This window comes from Bos indicus x Bos taurus, chromosome 29 (assembly GCF_003369695.1).
Source record: "Bos indicus x Bos taurus breed Angus x Brahman F1 hybrid chromosome 29, Bos_hybrid_MaternalHap_v2.0, whole genome shotgun sequence".
Lineage (NCBI taxonomy): Eukaryota > Metazoa > Chordata > Mammalia > Artiodactyla > Bovidae > Bos > Bos indicus x Bos taurus.
This window is the reverse complement of record NC_040104.1, coordinates 41,169,168-41,182,703: the sequence shown is the minus strand read 5'-3', so window position 1 is coordinate 41,182,703 and position 13,536 is coordinate 41,169,168. Positions and strand designations below refer to the sequence as shown.

General features: G+C 38.9%; 1 protein-coding gene across 7 annotated transcripts in view; it reads left to right on the top strand.

Moving 5' to 3' along the window:
• The window catches only part of DLG2 (discs large MAGUK scaffold protein 2), a 2,318,993-nt gene that overhangs the window by 66,988 nt on the left and 2,238,469 nt on the right, over positions 1–13,536 (top strand). The gene's annotated exons all lie outside the window — the stretch shown is intronic.

The window sequence follows — 13,536 nt, the reverse complement described above, 5'->3', positions numbered from 1 at the left end:
TGTCTTATCCTCTGCCACCCTCTTCTCCTTTTGCCTTCAGTCTTCCCCAATATCAGGGTCTTTTCCATTGAGTTGGCTCTTTGTATCAGGTGGCCAAAGTATTGGAGCTTCAGCATCAGTCCTTCCAATGAATTTTCAGGGTTGATTTCCTTTAAGATTGACTGGTTGATATCCTTGCAGTCCAGGGAGATCCTTGCATTACTTGAGTAGTAGACAAAGTCCAAAGTCCTTATCTCCCTGTCTGGGAGCTTTTGTATTTTGTATAAAAGGCATAACTGTATACATGCCCCTGGAGAGGCTAGACCTAAAATCTTTGAGAAAAGGGAAGTTGGCAAAATAATCCAAGGGATGGAGGGTTTTATGTGTGAAGGTATTTTAATAGAGAAATGGAAAGATAACTTGTGGGCATTGATCATAGTCATTAGTGTTGTAAGGGGTATGAAGAGCATGAGTAGACTTATTTACCAGAATCAAGAATGCTATAATTAAAAAAAAAAAAAGAATGCTATAATTGAGGAGAACTTTTTAAAATAAAAATCATTCTAGAAAAATAACATTTCCCTTTTAATACCAGATGCAGTGGGACTCTATACTTGTGGCAGGTGAATAAGATAAAACTGTATATATTTTCAGGGTGGATTTAAGTAGATTAATAATGGTAATGGTCAGTATAATGGTAATGGACTTTGTACATTAGTCATGTTAGGCTGGGTACTGTTTCAGCAATAAATAATTTCTCAGACCTCCATAGTTTCAAATACCACAGGTTTATTTTTTGCTAATAATATATATTTATAAAGTGTCAGGGAGTGGAGGTGGGAGTGATTCTTTGTGTAGGTGTATCTATATCTATATCTATATATTAATAGCTATCAGTTCAGTTCAGTCGCTCAGTTGTGTCCGACTCTTTGCGACCCCATGAATCGCAGCACGCCAGGCCTCCCTGTCCATGACCAACTCCTGGAGTTCACTCAGACTCACGTCCATCGAGTCAGTGATGCCATCCAGCCATCTCATCCTCTGTTGTACATAGTTTCATTACTGCATAGTATTTTGTGGTACGAATATCCCACAAATTATTCAGTTTCTTGTAAAAAAAAAAAATGAATTGTTTCTAGTTTTGTTGCTAACAATATACTTGTACATATCCCTTAGTGGACACATGCACACACATTTGTTATTTATGTGCTTTGAAAAAGGACCTGCTGCTGCTGCTAAGTCGCTTCAGTCGTGTCCAACTCTGTGCAACCCCATAGACGGCAGCCCAACAGGCTCCCTCGTCCCTGGGATTCTCCAGGCAAGAACACTGGAGTGGGTTGCCATTTCCTTCTCCAATGCAGGAAAGTGAAAAGTGAAAGTGAAGTCACTCAGTCGTGTCCGACTCCTAGTGACCCCATGGACTGCAGCCTACCAGGCTCCTCTGTCCATGGGATTTTCCAGGCAAGAGTACTAAAGTGGGGTGCCATTGCCTTCTCTGGAAAAAGGACCAGCTGCATAATTTGTAGGGACCAGGGCAGAATGAAAATGTGGAATCTACTGATTAACATTTATTAAAGTTTCAAGATAGCTATAGCAGTGTGTTATGCTAAACAGGGAGCCATTTAGGTTCAAAATCCTATGCGACTGCACAGGTTACATCCCCATGAAAGTGCTGGGATTTGGGGAATTATTTACTGCTGCAGCATTACTCATGGGGATTTTAGGAGTAGAATTGCTGGTTCATAAGTTATGCATAAATTCAAGTGTTGGATTATATGACAAAATATACCAATTTGCAGTACTCTCAGCAATGTATGGAAATTCCCTTTGTTTCACATCTTTGACAGCATTGCCAATCTTGAAAATTTGAGACACCCTTGTGTGGTCTGATTATATCTCACTGCATTTTGTTTTGCATGTCCCTAAGATGGCATCACCAACTCGATGGACATGAGTTTGAGTGAACGCCAGGAGCTGGTGATGGACAGGGAGGCCTGGCGTGCTGTGATTCATGGGGTTGCAAAGAATCGGAGGCGACTGAACTGAACTGTACTGAATGATAAATGAAGTTTAGCACCTTTTCATATGTTTACTGTTCATTTGTATATCTTTGGTGAAGCCCTTATTTAAGAATCTTGGCTTTTTTTTTTTTTTTTGATTTAACAATGTCAATTAGGAAAACCACAGAATAAACAATAGGTTATATATATATATATATATATATGTATGTATATATTTCTTGGTTGTCTCCTGTCAGCTTTAATTTGCTCATTTAAAAAGTGATTTACTTTCTAGTGAAAAAAGGCCTAAATTAGAATCAATAAGTATTATTACATTTATATTTTGAACTTTCATTTAAAATTTTTATTTTGGACCTCTTTCTTGTCACCATACATAGGAAAAAACGAATACAAATGGCAGGAATGTGATTATCTTGACTGGGCAACAGGGAAGGCCACTGTGGTTGGAGAATGGAGGAGTGTGTGGGAGGAAATGAGATCAGATAGGTAGTTGAGTGAGATATCATAAGGTCTTACAGACCATTGAAAGAGCACTGTTTTTAACTGGAAAAAACCTGGAAACTTCTGGAAGATTTTGAACACAAGTCAGATGATTGAAAGAGGTGTACTCATTTAGCTTCTTTAACTCAGTATATCATTTTTTAAGATTAACATGTTGGTGCATATATCAATTTTTATTCCTTTTTATTTTATAATAGGGTTTCATTATGTGACTATACCACGAATTGCTTATCCATTTTCCTGTTGATGGAAATTTGGATCATTTCCAGTTTTTTTGCTATTATAAATACACTGTGCAATTATTGTTAATTTTTTGTGGATGTATGCTTTCGTTATCTTGAGTATACTTCAAGGAAGAGAATTGCTCACTAATAAGCAGGGTATCCAGCCACCCTGGTGTGCTTGAAACTATCACCTTCATTTTAGTGAAGAAAGCCCCACGTTTCTGGAAGCCCTTCAGTTCAGTTCAGTTCAGTTGCTCAGTCGTGTTTGACTCTTTGCGACCCCATGAACCCCATGGACTCCCTGTCCATCACCAACTCCCGGAGTTTACTGAAACTCACGTCCATTGAGTCGGTGATGCCATCCAACCATCTCATCCTCTGTCATCCCCGTCTCCTCCTGCCTTCAATATTTCTCAGCATCAGGGTCTATTCCAGTGAGTCAGTTCTTTGCATCTGGTGGCCAAAATATTGGAGTTTCAGCTTCAGCATCAGTCCTTCCAATGAATATTCAGGACTGATTTCCTTTAGGATGGACTGGTTGGATCTCCTTGCAGTCCAAGGGGCTCTCAAGAGTCTTCTCCAACACCACAGTTCAAAAGCATCAATTCTTCAGTGCTCAGCTTTCTTTATAGTCCAGCTGTCACATCCATACATGACTACAGAAAAAAACATACCTTTGACTAGATGGACTTTTGTTGTCAAAGTAATGGAAGCCCTTAAGACTTTCTAGTTAGTGGGTAGGTGTATCTTTAACTTTACAAGTGGTTTCCAAACAGTTTTACAAGACGGTTGTACTAGTTTACACTCCACTAGAAGCATACTGGGCTTCCCAGATGGCTCAGTGGTAAAGAATCTGACTGCAATTCAGGAGACAGAGGAGATGTGGGTTTGATCCCTAGGATGGGAAGATCCCCTGGAGGAAGGCATGGCAACCCACTCCAGTATTCTTGCCTAAAAAATCCCATGGAAAAGAGGAGCCTGGTGGGTTACAGTCCAAAGGGTCACAAAAAAGTCAGACATGACTGAGCACAAGCATGGCTTGGAACCATACAGTGTGCCAGACATTGTGTGTGGTTATGAAAACTCAGTGGGGAGTCAGATGGACGAGGTCCCCACCCTCATGAAACGCATATGTTCTGGGTGGTAGATAAACAGTGAATAAGTGATTACAAGTAGGTTGTGTGAAAATCTGCTATTAAGCTGATGTATTTACATGAGCTATTATTTTTGTGTTTAAAAATATATTTGCAGAATGGACTTAATCCTTGGGAAGCACATCTGCTCCCTGATATGATATCTAATTGCAGGAGCACCGCCATTAAAGCAGAAAACTTTTGTACAGTATCAGATGTATGAGACTGAATTACAGCCAAGAAGTTGTCAGTTTTAGGCCTGGCTCATTCAAAAGGACTTCAGTATAATTGTTCAGGGTTAGGAGGAAGCAGAGTATCTATGGTCACTGATTTCTTGTGCCTGAAAGATCCTTCTCTCTAGTGTTAGTTGCTCAGTCATGTCTGACTCTTTGCAACCCCCTGGACTGCAGCCCACCAGGCTCCTCTGTCCGTGGGATTCTTCAGGCAAGAATAGTGGAGTGGGGTGCCATTTCCTTCTTCAGGGGATCTTCCCAACCCAGGAATTGAACCCAGGTCTCTTGCATTGCAGGCAGATTCTTTCCCATCTGAACCACCAGGGAAGTCCTCCTCCTCTCTAGACTTCTTGCTAATTTAGAACTTTGAGTCATTACTGTTGTTTCTCCCACTGAAGAGGTTTCAGACACAGTGAACTGGTCTGGGACTCTCCACACATCTCCGCTATTGTTAGCTTGTATTTTCAGTTTGCTGTTTCCCACAGTGCCTGCAAGTTTTCTGTTTTTCCAGATGTTCTTCAGCAAATAAATACCTTTTATATTGTATCAAGAGCATCACTATTCACCTGTATCATATTGTTTGTATCCTAAATTTAAACCACTTGATCTGACAATACTTTTTTTTATGAGTTTTGATCTAAGACCAATTATATGCAGACGTTTTTTCCCCCAGGCACTATGACTTAGAAAGATTTTTGTAACAATCTGAAAGTTAGAAACCATCTCCTACCAAAAAGGTTCAACCAAATGAGTTCCTGATTTTCACTCTCAATTTTGAGATTGCTTGAGGCTTATAAAATTCTCATGTCAACAGAGAGTGGAAGATGTTTTGTGTCTTAGAAATATTTCCCAAGTGATGAGGAGATCTATAAAAGCAAGCCATAAACTTAAAGCCTTGTTCCTATCCTTTAGGGCTAAATTTCTATGTTTCTGTAAGACCTTTATTCAGTTATAGCTTTTTATCACATAATGAGCTGAACACCTTTTTGTTGCTTCAGTTAGATGGTAGTTTCTTAGTAAGCAAAAACCAGGTCTTGAGAAAGTACCTATTACAGTGCCTAGTACATAATAGAGTCTTAATGTATAGTGGTTTCTTGTTGTGCAACTATAACAGTTTTCTATTGCTGCTGTAATAAATTACCACAAATTTAGTGATTTAACACAACAAAATTAATTTTCTTATAATTCTGGATGTTTGAAAAGTCTGAGATTAGTTTTCCTGGGCTAAAGTCAAGGTGTCCGCAGATGGTGATCTTCCTAGAGGCTCTGAAGTGAGTATCCGTTTCTCTGTTCCTTGGCTTGTGGCCTCTTAATTCATCTTTAAACTGCATCCCCCTGGTTTCTGCTTCCATCATTCTGGTACCATCTCTGACATGCCTTGTAGTCTTCTTATGAGGACTATCGTGATTACACTGGGCCCACTGAATAATCCAGAATAATCTCCTATCTCACTATCTTTAATCACATTTGAAAAGTTTTTTTTATCATATAAAGTAACATTCATATAAACTAACATTCATTTAGTCTACCTCAGCAACTATCAGAGAGCTTTGTATTTTGTAATTACTTAGTATGTGTTTGCCGAATTGTTTATTATGTAACTTTTAGTATACTTTTGCTTGGGAATAGAGGTTTTATGGTTTTGTTTTGTGTTTTTTTTTGTAAAGAAGTCCCAGACCAATCTTTTCCTGTATTCTTTAAAGAGCTTTGTTCTATGGAGCTCTTATCTTATCTATTATGAAGAGGTTTTCCTTCTCTTTAGTTTATTTAAATGCAGATATTGATTTATTGAAATGTGGTCCTTTCTCCTCTTAGTTCTGTATTATTTCTTTTTTGTCAATCATTCTTTCAAAACCCTTCACTATCCCTGATATATAAAGGAAAAATGAAAAATTTTCTGTGTCTTTGTGAACAACTTTTCTGTATCAAAATGGTATATGCTTTTTTTTTTTTGATAATTGAAAGCACAGATTAAATATTATCTCCTTCCTGAGACTCAGTTTACTTCAGAGAAAGAAAGGAACTAACTAATGAGTATACTTTATACACATTATTTAATTTCCTCACATTTTCTGAATATGATGATCAGAGAGGTCATATCATGTGTTTTGCAGTAAGTTGCAGAGCAGTAATTTAAAACCAGGTGTTTGTGGAAGACTGTGCAGCCTAATGGTGGGGATTGCACTTGAAAACAAATCCAGCCTTAACCATGTCTGCCTGCTGTGGCAGCTTCATCAGCTGAATAGACATAATAACAGTAACTTCATAGTATGTGTCTGTATGTGAAAATTAAGTCAGGGAGTGAGCAAATATATGGAACTCACTGTACTTTTTTCTCATCTTTCTCTAAATCTAAAACTGTTTTAAAAATAAAGTCTGTTATTTCAAAAAGTCAGATAATGACTGTAGAGTACTTTGCATAGTCTTGACATATATTCAGTCTTTGGCTATGGTTTTTGTTACTCTATGACCTCTCTCTTTCTGTTACAGCATGGTTTTCAGTCCAGATTAATGCTTCTCTGAACTCAACATTTAATAGTGTGTATAGTATATAATTTATGATTTGACAGGTTCATAGAATATTAGAGTTGGAAGGAGTTTAAAGGTCAACAGTCATATGAAGAAACTGAGGCACAGAGAGGACAAATAACTTGTCCAAGGTCATACAAGATTACATATATTTTCTATAGTTTATTAATAAGCTATAAGGCTGTTTACTGATTTATTAACATCATTATTCCTGTTCTTTGAAATTTTCAAATGAAAAATCACTAGCTGTTAATCCTGAAGTAGGTAGCAAGGGAATTAAATTGTTAGGCATAAATTATTATTTAAGTTTCAATCCTTTACTCCATAGGTTTTTTTCACTTTATTAGGGCACAGATAAGTTTAAGTCGTTGAGTGGATTCCCAGTTTTTGACCAATGATCATGAAATATGTTTGTACTCCTTTACATATTTCCTCAAAAATTCTATCTGATCTTTTTTTCTTCAAAAACTTTAATTCCTTAACATATTTTTTTTCACTTCTAATGTGGGCAATCACTTGAACTAATAGAATTCAAACAAAGAGAAATTCACTCATTTAAGTTTTTTCCTTTTTTATTAATATTTATTATTTTTTTCCCAAGCCACATGAAACCCAAGCCTAAAAAATGTAGTCTTGAATATGAACCAAAAGAAAAAGAGAGAAATATCATGGATTTAAAAAAAATTTAGGCCAGATTTTTTGCTTGAGGAGTCAAGTTGGAGACATCAAGACTTAATCAAACGAATAGCATTTGACATGAACTTATCAGTTGGAACTTCAAAACTGATTAGTTCTACCCAGTTTTTTATTAGTGGAAATGTCTTCAGTGAACACTTCTATTTCACTAGTATGTCTTTTTGCTTCTTTAAACTCAAAAAGGTATAAACCCGTGCTTTCTAATATCTCTTTTCATGTTTTGATCTCTAGTTAGATCTGCACACCTTACTCCAGGCTCATACCATTCACCTTGCTCACATTACTGGTTTTACTGTGATGCTCTTAGAAGTATCTTTTTCTTTCTTTTTTTTTTTTTAATTACAGAAGCTGTCATTTATTTGACATAGCTTATCTTTAACCTATCGATTTTTCTAACTAGTCTTCATCATTATATAATAGTCTCCCATATCTGATTAGTTATGAAGTCTTACCAATTATTTTTCTGTGTATCTTTCATATTTTTCCTCTGGTTCCCATCCTAATTGTTCCCTCTTTAATTGAGATATTTAACTGTTTTCCTTGGAAGAATTTAAAAATAGCCTTCTGGGTCTTTCCAACTACTAGTTTCTTCTCTCTGACAATGTGTCTTTCATACCTTCACAGAGTGATGTGTTTAGAACACAGATTTTGTTAATGTCCTTCCTGTCCTTATATCATTTATAATAATGATAGGTGCCATTTATTGTTTGTATGTGTGTGTGAGTCACTTTGCTATATACATTATAAACATTGTCTTTAATTCTGATACCAGATCTGTGAGGGAGGTTCTATTATCCCTGTTAACAGATGAAGAAATTTAAGGCTCCTGGTGGTTAAATAATCTTCTCAAGTTTGTACATATGACTGGTGGATATGAAATAGGGCCTAGATATACATACATCTAAACCTTTCTTCTGTCCATGTAGTTTGTTCCCTTTAGGATGCAAACATTAACTCCTTGGCCTAGCGTATAAGGATTTTGATGATTGAACTCCTATCTACCTTGTCAGCCTGTTCTGCTAATTATGCTATTTTCTTTATTGTGCCATACACTGCAATGTTAAGCCTGTCATTCTCCAACTTTTACTGAGTACCTGCTTAGAGACAGGGCTTATTTAGAGACGGGGATTATTTAGGGTACTAGATGTAACAAGATGAGTAAGCTTACGGTCTAGTAGAGGAAAGAGATGTGAACCAACAAATCGAATGTAGTACATACAATTTTAAGTGCAGAGGAGGAAGTGAGAGTGGGTGAGTCAGGGGAGACTTCACACAGAAGAATGAGATTTGATCTGAGTCATGAAAGATGACGCACAGTTTTCAAGAATCTCCCCAAAGGTTGAGGTGGGGAAGGGGGAGGAAAATGGAAGTAAGAGGGTTCTGAGGGAGGATGGGGTGTCATGAGGCTGGCAGAAGGAGGCTGGCTTAGGCAGCCAGACTCTGCAGCTCAGAATGGGCCTCAGAGCAGGGCGGTGGCTATGGTAGCCTGTGTGGCTGGTCACTGCCATTCTGGTGGTGTGTGCACTCTGTTGAGGAAAATACTTGCATGGCAGTTCCTAGCACCCTTTATTTTTCTTCAAAATGCCATTTATGGTTTCTTTAGTTTCATATTATATATTGTTTTGCTTATCATTTGTATTTCCCACTAGAATGGTGACTGTATTTTGCCTGTTTTGTTCATCGTTGTACAGCTAGTTCTTGGAGCACTGCCTGACCTATAACAGATATACAAATACAGTATTAAATAAATGATAGCTGAATGAATGATTTCAAGTGATGGGAATGGGAATTTTAAAGATCACTTCGAATCTACATATTGTCTATCTGGTAGAGATACAGTGTAGAGTATGTTTTGTATATTTAAATTATTTAACTGTGTGGGACAGGTAGTTAAAAGCATGGGCTCTGGAATTTAGTCTTTTTGTTTCTGATACTGGCCTTAGTGCTAAGTCGCTTCAGTTGTGTCTCAGTCTTTGTGTCCCTGTGAACTGTAGCCCACCAGGCTCTTCTGTCCATGGGATTCTCCAGGCAAGAATACTGGAGTGGGTTGCAGTTCCCTCCTCCAGGGGATCTTCCCAATTCAGGGATCTAACCCATGTCTCTTCCATCTCCTGCAGTGGAAGGCAGATTCTATACAACTAGCACCACCTGGGAAGCCTTACCACTTGCGATGTAGTATCCTTCAGCAAGTTGGTTAACTACCTAAGTCTTACTGTAAAATAGAGGATAATTATAGTGTTTATTTCATTGTGTTGCTACAAGGCCTACATGACATAGTACATGTAAAGTGCTTAGCACAGTGTCTGGGATGTAACTGGTGTAACTGTGCATTAGTATTACTTTTAAAATATTTCTATGAGCACTGTTGCTGCTGCTGCTGCTAAGTCACTTCAGTTGTGTCCAACTCTGCGACCCCAAAGACGGCAGCCCACCAGGCTCCCCCGCCCCTGGGATTCTCCAGGCAAGAACACTGGAGTGGGTTGCCATTCTTTTCTCCAGTGTGTGAAAGTGAAGTCGCCCAGTCATGTCCGACCCCCAGCTACCCCATGGACTGCAGCCTACCAGGCTCCTCCATCCATGGGACCCTCCAGGCAAGAGTACTGGAGGGGGGTGCCATTGCCTTCTCCTCTATGAGCACTAGGAAACCAATAAAGGGTCATGGGATATGTCCATTGGTAATATTCCATGATGGAAATTACATGGGGGAAGTTTTTGTATTAAAGCATATCGATCTGTTTAGCTATCAATATTTATCTATCTATCTATGTATATATATCAATGCTTTATCTATATCTATATATATATATCATACATATATATCTTAATATCAATATGCTTTATATCAATATATATATATTGATATATATCAGTATATATATATATCATATGTGCCGGGGTCCAGCCTTGGCTGATCCAGGGAGTTCGAAGTGGGGATGGTGTCGGCAAGGATCAGGATACAATAGCTTCAATTAGATATTAATTAGAGATGTAAAGAGTAATAGAATGAGGATAGCTCAGTAGGAAAATTCAGTGGAGAAAGGAGGCTGAGTAGCTTGGTTTACACGGGAGACCAATAAAACTTCAAGACAAGAAGTTTGCACCACTTACATAGGTTGCAGGCATCCTTCCGTTCTCCCGAAGGAGAGGAGACACTGAGGCCTCCCCGGTCGGATCTTAGAAGCCCAGGCATAATTAGTAAGCATGGTGGGTTCCGTGCTCCAGATGGAGACTCAGCCAGAATTTGAGAGAGAGAGAGACATGGGGAGACCAGTCTTTCAAGGAACTGATCCCAATTCTTTATTTTCCATGGTCTACTTTTATACACTGAGATGTTATGCAAAAGCCATCTGGGGTCAGCAGTCCTGACTTTTATCAAAGTCAGGTGCTTCATACAAATGTATACAGAGGTCTTAGGGGTGTTACATCATCTTCTGGCCAGGGGGCCTGCTGACAATTTATGACCCTCTCCTTGTGACAGTGGTCAGTCAACCAGGACACTTATTTCTCCAGGGGTGATTATTCTGAAAACAGACGCCACCCAAATAAAGTTACATTCCTATAGGGTGAGGGTGTAGTGGGTTTTAGTTAAGGAAAGAATTTACTTAGCCTAAGGTCTAACGTGATTAATACCAAAGGTTAATACTTATTTCTTCTATATATTCATTAATGTGTGTAAGGGCAGGGGATATGGAGACTTAGCAACATACATTGGCTCAACAAATGAAAAACCCTTCACCAATACAATTTCTAATCAGCCCATTATACTTATACTAATGGTTTTCTAACTTTTCTAAGGAACCTGTTTTTAGAAGGTTTAAAGCATCTCGTGCCTCTCACAGTTGGGAGGCTGTGAGCAATCACATGTGGCCAGACAAGCCTGTCAGGCAGGCTAGAGAACCTTCAGAGGAGTTTGTAGGTTAAAACACTCTTGTCACACCCAGGAGTTTTTTTTAACTGGAGCTCTAAGTTAACTCCTTCTCTGAAAGAGGTGATGGGGGACAGCCCCCCCGTAAAGTCAGAGGTGTAGGTGAGAGCACAAAGTAGTAAAGTATGCAGGCTCTGGTTATGGGGGTAGATGCTCAAGGATTTCCAGGGGGACTCCTGAGGCTCGATCCCGCCTTTGCGTATGTCAAGCCTCCTTCCTCATGACCTTTGCCACGGGCAGAGTGCCTCACTCTGGCCCCCAACACATATGGGTTTCCCAGGTGGCACAGTGGTAAAGAATTCACCTACCAGTGCAGGAGATAAAACAGGCATGGGTTTGATCCCTGAAGCAGGAACATCCCCTGGAGTAGGAAATGATAACCTGTTCCAGTATTCTTGCCTGGAAAATTCCTGGGACAGAGGAGCCTGGTGGGCTGTAGTCCATGGGACTGCAAAGAGTTGAACATGACTGAGCGACTAAGCACACACGCACACACACACATACACACACGCACATGCACACACACACACACACACACACGCACACACACACAGATTGATACAAGTGTTACAAAATAATTAATTGATCCATGGTACAAACAAGGCAGGCAGTTGAGAAACAGTTTTGTCATTCATAACACTTAGTGAATGTTTAAAGAGCTATTTTCTAATTTCAATGTCAATTGAACATAAAGTAATATTAAAAATTCTTTTAAAATTAATGTAAGCTTGTCCAATGAAGCATTATCTCAATAACATATTTTTGAAATATTCAGTGTAGAGCCCCAATTAGTATCTAATGCTAAATTGCTATGGAAAATGAGCATCATACTGGATTTGCAAACACTTTAGTCTCATTCAGTTTTTAATATTTCACATGTATTAAATGCAGTTATAGACACCTCACATTCATTCTAGCCCAAATATTAGTTTATTAAAAAATTAACTTTATCATCCTCTTCAATCATTGAAAGACAATGTTTATTTTGAAGACTCCCCCATTGCTCATCAGCTTCCCAGGTGGCTCAGTGGTAAAGAATCCACCTACAATGCATGAAATGTGGGTTCAATCCCTGGATCCGGAAGATCCCCTAGAGAAGGAAATGGCTTTCCACTCCAGTATTCTAGCCTGAGAAATCCCATGGACAGAGGAACCTGGCGGGCTACAGTCCATGGGGTTTCAAAAGAGTAGGACAGGACTTAGTAACTAAGCAACACCCGTTGCTTATAGAATCTGTCGGAATGCTCTTTTTAAACCACATATGTGTGAAATCCTCCACTAAAAAGCTTTCAATGCTTCTTTTATTTCCCCTGAAATCAAGTGCAAAATTCTTGGCACGGTATTTTGGGCCTCTGTGATCTGGTCCTCATCTGCCTCTTCAGCTTGATTTAACCAGTGCTCTTCACTGTCTTTGGCTTCCCTGGAGGTACAGTGGTAAAGAATCCACCTGCCAATTTAAGAGACGCAAGAGATACGGGTTTGATCCCTGGGTCTTGAAGATTCTTTGGAGGAGGAAATGGCAACCCACTCCAGTATTCTTGTCTGGAAAATTGCATAGACAAAGGAGCATGGTGGGCTACAGTCCACAGGGTTACAAAGAGTTGGACGTGACTGAGCATACAGCACACTTTACAGTCTTGCCTTGAGTGCTCTGTTACTTTTGACCTTTCCTTGGTGTGTATTGTTTTATCCATTTGGGTGCTCTTTTCCCCCTCTGAATGCCTAGAGCACTTTTACTTTTTTTCCAAGACAATTTGAATTTCATGTTTTGAAGCCGTCTCTAAATTTCATGGTGGAAAGTGCTTTGGGTATAGATACTTGACATATTCTTCCTATAGCACTTTCACAATGGATAGTTATCATTCCTTACCATTTTTAAACTATGCATTATTTATTTTAAATAGAGTTGATGAATACATGTTTAAAGTTTGGGTGGTGTCTCTTTCTGTGGTTTAGCTTTATTTTCACATGCCCTTTATTTCAATGTACCTGAGTTTTGGGTCAGAGTCACTCTTCTTACTGGTCACAGTTCCCATACGGGGCTAGTTTCCTAGACTTCCTACTACCAGAGAAGTTGGAGAGACTTTGAGGAGAAGAAACCCGTGAGTCACATTTTCTATACTAAGGAAACTCATGGAAAATATACTTTTGTTGTACATCTGTCATCCTTTTGAATCATTTGGGTGGAAGGTTTCTGAAGGTGCTGCGAAGACTCAGGAACAATCCATAGAGTTACCTATATTTGTGACAAGGTGGACTCTCAAGGCAATATTGAGAATAATTTGGTGGGCCTGA